Source organism: Pogoniulus pusillus, chromosome 9, assembly GCF_015220805.1.
Source record: "Pogoniulus pusillus isolate bPogPus1 chromosome 9, bPogPus1.pri, whole genome shotgun sequence".
Classification (NCBI taxonomy): Eukaryota; Metazoa; Chordata; class Aves; order Piciformes; family Lybiidae; genus Pogoniulus; species Pogoniulus pusillus.
Genome location: NC_087272.1, coordinates 30,102,301 through 30,111,587, shown reverse-complemented (window position 1 = coordinate 30,111,587; position 9,287 = coordinate 30,102,301). Strand labels below are relative to the sequence as shown.

Below are 9,287 nucleotides of genomic sequence, written 5' to 3'. Positions count from 1 at the left end.
AAGAGCTTTAATGAGTCTCAGTCTCAGTCTCTCCTTTTCTATAGGCACCTCTTGGACATTCTGATTTATGGAAAAATATTAGAGAATTCAGTAATGAGATTTTCTGCTGGTGAAAAAATAACTGAGCCAATTCATATGCTGATGCAGTTAGAGCCCAAACAAAACCTGCACTTTTTAATCAGTTATTTCAGCAAAAATTGTTTTATGCACTGTTTGCAAATAGAGCATTGAAGGAAATGAATGGAGGAGAGAAAACACTTCTGTGGGAAAGTGCAGGGATGCAAACAGAGAAACTGGAGAGGAAATTAGCTGCTAATGGCCTGAAACTGGGGAAACAAAACATAAAAATAGAGAAAGCAATAAACTAGGGAACCTGGGGTTGCATCAGAAGAAGTGTGACCAGCAGGATGAGGAAGGTGATTCTAACCCTCCGATCTGCTCCGGTGAGAACCCATCTGGAGTCCTGCATCCACTTCTGGTGCCTCCAACACAAGAGGGACATGGAACTGTTGGAGCAGGTGCAGAGGAGGCCATGAAGATGATCAGGTGGCTGAAGCACTTCCCCTGTGAGGACAGGCTGAGAGAGTTTGGGCTGTTGAGCCTGGAGAAGAGAAGGCTCCAGGTAGACCTTCTAGTGGTCTTCCAGTGCCTGAAAGAGATCTACAAGAAAACTGGAGGGGGACTTTTTTACTAGAACTTGAAAATGAGTGATTTAGATTGGATTCTAGGAAGAAATTATTTAGAGTGAGGGTGGAGATACACTGGAACTAGTGTCTGCCCAGAAAGATTGTGGATGTCCCCTCCGTGGAGGTGTTCAAGGCCAAGGAGAGGTTGGATGTGGCCTTCAGGAAGCTGGTCTAGCAGGGAGCTTTCCTGTTCATGGCAGGGGAGTTGGAACTAGATGATCTCAAAGATCCCTTTGAACTCAAACCATTCCATGGTCCAGTCCCCTCAGCACCTTTGTAGCCTCCACTGGACTCTCCCCTGTCTCTCTTGCACTGGGGAGCCCAGAACTAAAGGCAGTACTTCAGATTTAAACTCACTAGAGGAAAAGGGGAGGAGAACCACCTTCAACCTGATGGCTACAGCCTTCTTCACAGAATCACAGAATATCAGAGTGGTAGGTGTTGGAAAGGACCAAGCCCCTGCCAAGGCAGGTTTGCCTAAGGAAGATCACACAGGAACACCTCCAGGCAGGATTTGACTGTCTCTAGAGATGGAGATCCCAATACGCCACTGGCATTCTTGACTGCAAGGGCACACACTGAGATAGCTCACTGCTTTGGGATGTGTTCCATCACTTTATTTCACACCAGTCTCAGGATTTAGTTAGGTCTGAAGCCCAGTATTTATCATCATCTGCTTCATTTGTTAGGTCCCAATGCGGCAATACCAATTAGGATTTGATCAAAGCCATCCTTACAGTACTAATGATAATCCTTCAGCATCTATCTGGATTAGGTCTCTGTTTTATTCAACTAATGAATACCCTAGAGGGGCCTGGGCAATTTTACAGAACAAATTAACCTCAGAGCAGAGACACTTAAAGTCTTCATTATGCTGGACACCTGCAAAGTGAACTCAGCTTAAATAGAATTTAAAAGACCCTTCTAGGTCTGACTTAAAGTGTCCTAAAGACAACATGAATACGATGATATTTAAATCGTGGTGCTGCATTCTGTCTTGGGTTTTTTCCCAGCATTTTTGATTAACATCAAATGATATTTATTTGAAATGCTAAGGTGGCCAGGAAAGCCAACAGAATGCAGGCCTGCATCAGCAACAGCCTGGCCAGCAGGACTGGGGCAGTGACTGTCCCCTGTACTGGGCACTGGGGAGACCACAGCTTGAGTATTGGGTTCAGTTTTGAAGGACCTCACTCCAAGGAGGACATTGAGGTGCTGAAGTAAGTCCAGAGAAGGGCATCAAAGCTGGTGAAGGATCTGGAGAACAGATATGGTGAGGAGCAGTTGAGAGAATTGAGGATGTTTAGTTTGCAGAAGAGAAGGATAAGAGGAGACCTTACTGCTCTTTACAATTCCCTGAAAGGAGGTTGGAGTGAGGTGGCAGTTGGTCTCTTCTGCCTAGTATCAGGTGATAAAATGAGAGGAAATAGCCCAAAAAATGCCTCAAGGGAGGTTTAGGTTGGAGACTGGGAAAAACTTTTCTGCAAGAGTGACCAGGCATTGGAACAAGTTGCCCAGGGAGGTCCTGGAGTCACCATGCCTGGAGGCGTTCAAGAAGCATGTGGACATGGCACTATGGGACAGGGTTCAATGGTGATGTTGGGTCAGTGATTGAACCTGATGATCTTAGAGATCTTTTTCCAACCCATACCATTCTATGATTCCATGAAATACTAGGTTTGGACTTGATAAAATATCCTCCTGTAATTACAGCTTTTGAAATTCAAAATGCAGCTTCAAACCAGCAAAATCTGGTCTCTTTGATTCCACCTTCAGGTACAGCATGCAACAAATAAGTGTTCTACATGTGATACATTTTGTTTCTTATGCAAGCCTTCCTATTGTGACAAAAATAGTTAAAGTATGGTTCTGAACAAGGTCTATACTGGAAAGGGACTGGAGAAGAGAAGGCAGAATAGCAGAGGGGAATGGAGAAGCTAATTGGTATGTTCTGCTTTCAGCTCTGCATATCCCCAAGCTTCTTAAAATAAAATACAAAAATCAAAATCTCTTCAGCATCTCATTATGTCACAATTATTCCATATCTCAGTGCTGAAGCCTAAGACTGATTCAATTATGTTGTTTTTCAGTCTAAATCTTTGCTTCTAGAACTGACCACAAATCTAGTCTGAAGCCATCAAACCCTGCTTGCACAACTTTGATACCATACTAATTCAACCATCTCCCTGGGCAGCCCATTCCAATGCCTGAACACTCTTGTGGGGGAAAAAATGTTTCCTAATGGCCCATCTGAACCTACCCAGCCTTAGATCAAAGCCATTCCCCCTTGTTTTATCTCCAATTACCTGCGAGAAGAGACCAGCAGCAGCCTCTCCACAATGTCCTTTCAGGTAGTCTTAGACAGCAATGAGGCCCTTTAACCTCCACTTCCTCAAACTAACCATCCCCAGCTGCCCCTGTCCCACCATACCTGCCCCTTTCCATCCCCACCCTGCATTTTCTCCTTCTCCCCCAAACTCACAGCACCTGGGTTCTGTTGAAGTCTCCTCCCACCCCAGCTGTGACCACTTTGCCCCTCCCTGCCCACTCCCCTTTTTAAGCAGCTCCAGGGAAGGCAGAAGCCCTAAGCTTGCCCAACTGGGCAGAGGGATCCTCCTCCCATCATCACTGGTGAGTCCCTGTGGTGTGCACTGGGTGAATGGTGGAGGGTACCAAAAAGGCCGGGGGGCCTGGTTGGCCCCCCGGTTACACATCAGTAGGCTTGATACTTGCTCTAATCTCACTTATGAGTGCTGGCTGGGCTTCCTTCCTTAGGCTGAGCTCCTGTCTGCTTGGCTGCTGCTTTCTGCTCACTTCTGGACTGCAGAAATGGCAGGAGTGAACCTGTGGAACTTTTTGAGAAGCATTGAAACAGCACAGAGGAAATGTCTGAGAATCCCTAACAAGGAAAATTAAAGAAAACTCAAATCTCTCTGACACTCTTTTATGTCAGAGTGCCTAAAACTCTGCCCTGTTTTGTAACCAAGTTAAAACTACCTTTATTCAGCACCTCATGAAACCCTGGCCATGTGAAGCCAGGCCAGGGCAGTAGATGAGTGTGATGCAGTTCAGGATTTTACTTCCTGAAGCTGCTTGACAACCAGAGGCTTTTACAGATTGTTATCTCAGACCGTGTGTTTCTGCTTCAAACTGCACTAATTTTCACATAGGCTAAGCAATCTCATTTCACACCATTATGGCTGCAAGCTGCAATTCTTCAGATGCTCTCTGGGTTGGTTGGTCAGAAAACGTATTGATTTGTTCCCAAGCAGATAAAGGTATAAAGCTATTGCATGGGTCGTACCCCAAGTCTTTTAAGTCTGGTTTTCAGCACTCTTATGCACCCCATAAGATTCAGAGGTTTATGACATGCCTATTGGAAAAGCCCCTCAGCATCACCAAGTCCAACTGTTATCCCCACTCTACAAGGTTGACCATAAACCATATCCTCAAGTACCACATCCAAATTACTTTTAAACACATCCAGGGTTGGTGACTCAGCCACCTCCCTGGCCAGCCCATTCCAATGCCTGACCACTCCTGTCGGGGAAAAAGTGTTTTCTAATGTCCAGTCTAAACCTACCCTGCCACAGCTTGAGGCTGTTCCAGTTCTGGCACTACCTGTAAGTAGAGACCAGCAACAACCTCTCCACAATGCCTCTTCAGGTAGTTGTAGACAGCACTGAGACCTTCCCTCAACCTCCTTTTCCTCAAACTAACCATCTCTAGCTCTCCCAGTTGCTTCTCATAAGATTTATTCTCCAGGCCCTTTCCCCAGCTTTGTTGCCCTCCTCTGCACTTGCTCCAGCACCTCCACATTCATCTTGCAATGAGGTGCCCAAAACTGAGCACAATACTCAAGGCGTGGTCTCAGCAGAGCCATGTACAAGGGGACAATGACCTCCCTACTCCTACTGAAGCACTTGATTATTCTTCCTGTATATCAATTTGCTAAGAACTTTAGATGATAATGGGTATAGGATATTAAGACTGGGTAGCATGAAGGCTAACCTCTGTCTGGGAATGTTAGGGGCTGCCTTGTGCCATTCTGAGCCTCAAATGAGAGGAGTGAGCAGCTAGGTGGGAGTCTTTCTGCTAGCCAAGTGCAACGTTCAGGAAGAAGCCTAAGCAACTACTGGCACTACTTCAGCTACAGACAGAAAAGGTAAGGATGAAGAGTAGTGAGAGCAAAGGGGACATGTAACATCATTAATTCAAGCCAAAGCTTTCTCAATTGTAAAGTCAAAAGGGTAACATCTGTATATATTTAAAGTTACAAAAGAAACAAAACAGCTGTTTTCTTCCACCTCCCTTTGCTGCCTGTTCCAATGCCTGAACACTCTTCCAGCAAATATTTTTTTTCCCAAGATCCAACTTATACCTTTCCTGATCAATTTCAAGCCATTTCCTCTTCTTCTATCACCTGACACTATGGAAAAGAGACCAACTTTCAGCAGAGCAAATCCATGCCTTGGCTAAAATCCAGCAGCAAATCAGAATTCGCCCCTAATCCAAACAGTTTTGTAACACACTTTAAATCATCAAATTCAGGTGCCCTACATTATTTAAATGACAAGTAACAAGGAAATTTAATCTTAAGATTATTAAGTATTTATAGTAGTGGCTGGGGGGTGTATCACCTAGCAACAACGTGGAGTAAATCTAATAAACTGTGGCTCATCCTTTCTGTCATCAGTGATCAAATAATCAAGGCAGGAAAAGCAGAAGCAGTGATGACATTGCGAGAACCTGGATGATAAAGTGCAGGAACATTTTAGGAGACAAAAAGTGTGTTTAGATAAGGGAGCATAGCCTGCAGAATAATTAGGATAAGGCAAAGCTGGACTTCAGCCACAGTCAGCTGAAAGGAAGGAAGAGATTGAAGTGACGGGAGGAGGAAAACTGGAGGAAGAAGATAAACGATTAAACATGGCAGAGATAGGGATTTGGGTAAAAGTAAATAAAATAAGATGCTGTCAAAGCATCTTTTGCTGGGCAGGCTTCTAAAAGAGAAGGGCAGAGAGATTAAAATTTTATCAGATAGCTTAAAAGATTATGGTAGCTGTACCTTAAAACATCAAAGCTACTTTGCAGGGCCTGCTGCAATTCAGCAGGATGCTGTTGGGTCAGAATTGATATTGGCGAGGCACCGAGGATAAGTTTGAAGTTATCATGCTGGAAAAAGGAGAAAAGTTCAGGCCCAGATTTACAATAAGTAAAAAAAAAAGATAAACCCCTTGCACCAGGGCTTTGCAGCAGATAAAAAAATGCATTAGAAATGTCTGTAATTAGAGTTAAGCACTTGTCATCACCTTGGAAAGGTGGCATCTACTCAGGCTTCCCCTGTATGTGCACAGAGACATCATCTCTGCTTCTTTCAGAGAACCAGAGAATGTTCTGGCTTGGAAGGGACCTTCAAGATCATCTAGTTCCAATGCCCTCTGCCACGAGCAGAGACACCTTCCACTAGACCAGGCTGGTCAGGGTCCTGTCCAGCTAGGCTTTGAACAATTCCAGGGAGCAGTTTCAGGTTTACTTAAGGCCCCATTCCACCTGCCCTTGAACACCTACAGGGAGAGACCATTCTTGACTTCCCTGAGCAGCCTGTGACAGTTGTTTCCTTCTGACTCCAAGGTGCTAAACTCCATGTGCAGGTTCACTACAAACAGAGAGACCTTTCTGTCAGAGAGTATTTCACCCTGGGAGACCTGGAGGTGCTGGAGCAAATGCAGAGAAGAGCAACAAAACTGGTGAAGGGTCTGGAGGACAGATCTGGTGGGGAGTAGCTGAGGACCCCGGGGTTGTTTAGTCTGGAGAGGAGGAGGACAAAAGGGAACCTCGCTGCTCTCTAAAGTTCTACAGATGGATTCACTTTAAGGGCTCTCACTCCAAAACAAGACGTTGAGGTGCTAGAATGCATCTAGAAAAGGACAACAGAGCTGATGAAGTGTCTGGGGAACAGGAAGTGGCATCAGGTTGCACCAGGGGAGGTTTAAGCTGGACACGAGAAGAAACTACTTGTCCAAAAAGTTTCTAATCTACTGGAACAAGCTGCCCAGGACAGTGGTTGAATCCCCATTCCTGAAGGTGTTTCCAAGTGGCAGAGATGGGGTGCAGAGGGCTGTGATTTACTCTAGATCTGGCAGCTAGAGAATGGTTGAACTTGATGATTTTAAAGGTCTTTTCCAACCAACATGATTTTATGATTCTATATGAAAATGGAAACCCCTTGTAATTATGGCACAAAAAGAAGTCATGGGGAGCCCAGGGCAGGAGTGAAAGGTTGTCATCTAACAAACCTGAGTCAGGAATCAAAGTTGCCTAGGAGGTCTGAGCAGACCTACCTAAAAACCATGCAATGAAACCTAGCAAAGTGCTTTCCGTCGTATGAATGATGCCCTAATTCCTAGGTTGCATTACCTGCTAGACCCATCACAGGGAAGTGCTGCTCCAGCCCCCTACCCTTGCTTGCTTTGAGGAGTGTCTGATTTTCTACCTTTTCATCCCCTTCACACATTATTCTCTCACACAATGATTACTTGGGTTTTCAGGGTAAAGTGAATTGTATCCTGTCAGGAATAATGTATTGATGAAAAGACTCCGTTCTGCTCACAGCTGATTCTGCTCTCCTTTTGTCTCTCTATTGTGTGCATCTATATTTAAATTACTCTTTAATTGATGTAGCCCTGAAGTTATGTGAAAGAAACTGGATCCTGAGAACCTGGGGATGGAAAATGAGGTTTCAGGCTGTGCATTTGAAAGGCAGCTACTTTCATAAAAGAAGAACCTATTAGGGCCTCTTTGTGAAAGGTAACAATGTCTGCATCTGATCCACAGGGTTGTCATTAATTGTGTTTCAATGAGCAAGAAGGACCTGAATTGGCAGCATGAAACAGGCCAGGCTGGAGAGCTGGGAGAAGTGGAACCTCATGAAGTTCAATAAGGACAAGTGTAGAATCCTGCACCTGGGGAGAAACAACACCTTGCACCACTATGGATTACAGGCTGACTTGATGGAAAGCAGCTCCGTGGAGACAGACCTTGCAGTCCTAGTGGACAAGAAGTTATCCATGTGACAGCAATGTGCCCTGGCAGTCAAGAAGGCAAATGGTCTCTTGGGATGCATTAAGAAAAATGTGTCCAGCAAGTAAAGAGATGTTCTCCTGCCCCTCTACTCTGCCCTGGTGAGACCACATCTGGAGTATTGTGTCCAGTTCCAGGCTCCCCCATGGAAGAGAGACAGGGATCTACTGGAGAAAGTCCAATGGAGGCTACGAGGACAACGAAGGGACAGGAACATCTGTCTGATGAGGAAAGGCTGAGAAACCTGGGGCTGCTTACAGTGGAGAAGAGATGCCTGAGAGGAAACCTCATTAGTGTCCGTAAATATCTAAGGGGTGGGTGGCAAGAATGGGCCAGTCTCTTTTCAGTGGAGTCCTGTAAAAGGACAGGGGGCAATGGACACAAACTACAACTGTGGAAGTTCTACCTCTACACGAGAAGAAACTTCTTTACTGTTTAGAGTTCTGAAGCCCCAGTACAGGCTGCTCAGAGAGGTTGTGGAGTCTCCTCTGGAGATTCAGAAACCACCTGGACATATTCTTGTGTAACCTGCCTTAGATGATCCTCCTTTGGCAAGGGGGTTGGACTTGATGATCTCCAGAGGTCCCTTCCAACCCCTAGCAATGTATGATTATGTGAAAGACTTCTTCCAACATTTACAGCTTCTGAACTCTGAAGGCAATTTTCTGTCATGTCAAATCTCTTTGAAATGTAGACTTATCTGGAACCATTACCTCCTGCCTTTCTGCATTCCTTATCAAACTGATTTTCTACTTTAAAGACATATTTTTTTAATTATATATAACCTTAACAGTAATTCCAAGAAGAGGGTATCTTGCAATAATAATAATAAAGTAATTTATTCCTGATGTTAATTTTTAAGAGATGTGGATTGAAATTAAGCACTCCTGATGGTATTTGTGAAGGCTATTGATTATGGCTGACTTAAGAGCAGAATGAGGTTAATTTTCTACCTATCCTCTTCTGAATGGATTCCATTACTGGTGGCTCTCTTTTCTCAGCGCAAATTTATAAGCTGTAGCATGATGATGAGTTCTGGAATCACAAATTGGAAATAAATCTTTTCAGCATGTTATGTGGTAGCACTAATTCTTCTAGCATGTGGGAAATGCATTCTTTTTACTGCTATGGAAAGGATACATTCTGAGCCACTGACGTTCAAAGAATCATAGAATCACAGAATGGGTTGGGTGGGAAGGGCCCTTCAAGATCATCTAGTTCTAACACCCTTCTCATGAGTAAGGACAGCTGCCATTAGAACAGGTTTCACAAGGCCTCATCCAGCCTGCCCTTGAGCTCCTTCAAGGTGGGAGCATCCACAACCTACCTGGGCAACCTGTTCCAGTGTCTCACCACCCTCTCTGTGAAGAACTTCTTCCGAAATGCCAACCTAAATCTCTCCTGTCCCAGCTCATAAGCCATTGCCCCTTGTCCTATCACTACAAGCCCTTGTAAAAAGTCCCTTCCCAGCTCTCCTGTAGCCCACTTCATGTAGTGAAAGGGCATTATAAGGTCTCT

General features: G+C 44.7%; 1 long non-coding RNA gene across 1 annotated transcript; it reads left to right on the top strand.

Annotated features, from left to right (window-relative positions):
• The first annotated feature begins 3,280 nt into the window (after positions 1 to 3,280).
• LOC135178484 (uncharacterized) lies at positions 3,281 to 8,844 on the top strand. The gene is made up of 2 exons (XR_010303566.1): positions 3,281 to 3,317; positions 7,524 to 8,844. It is a non-coding gene; the product is annotated as an uncharacterized LOC135178484 (long non-coding RNA).
• Positions 8,845 to 9,287: the final 443 nt, after the last annotated feature.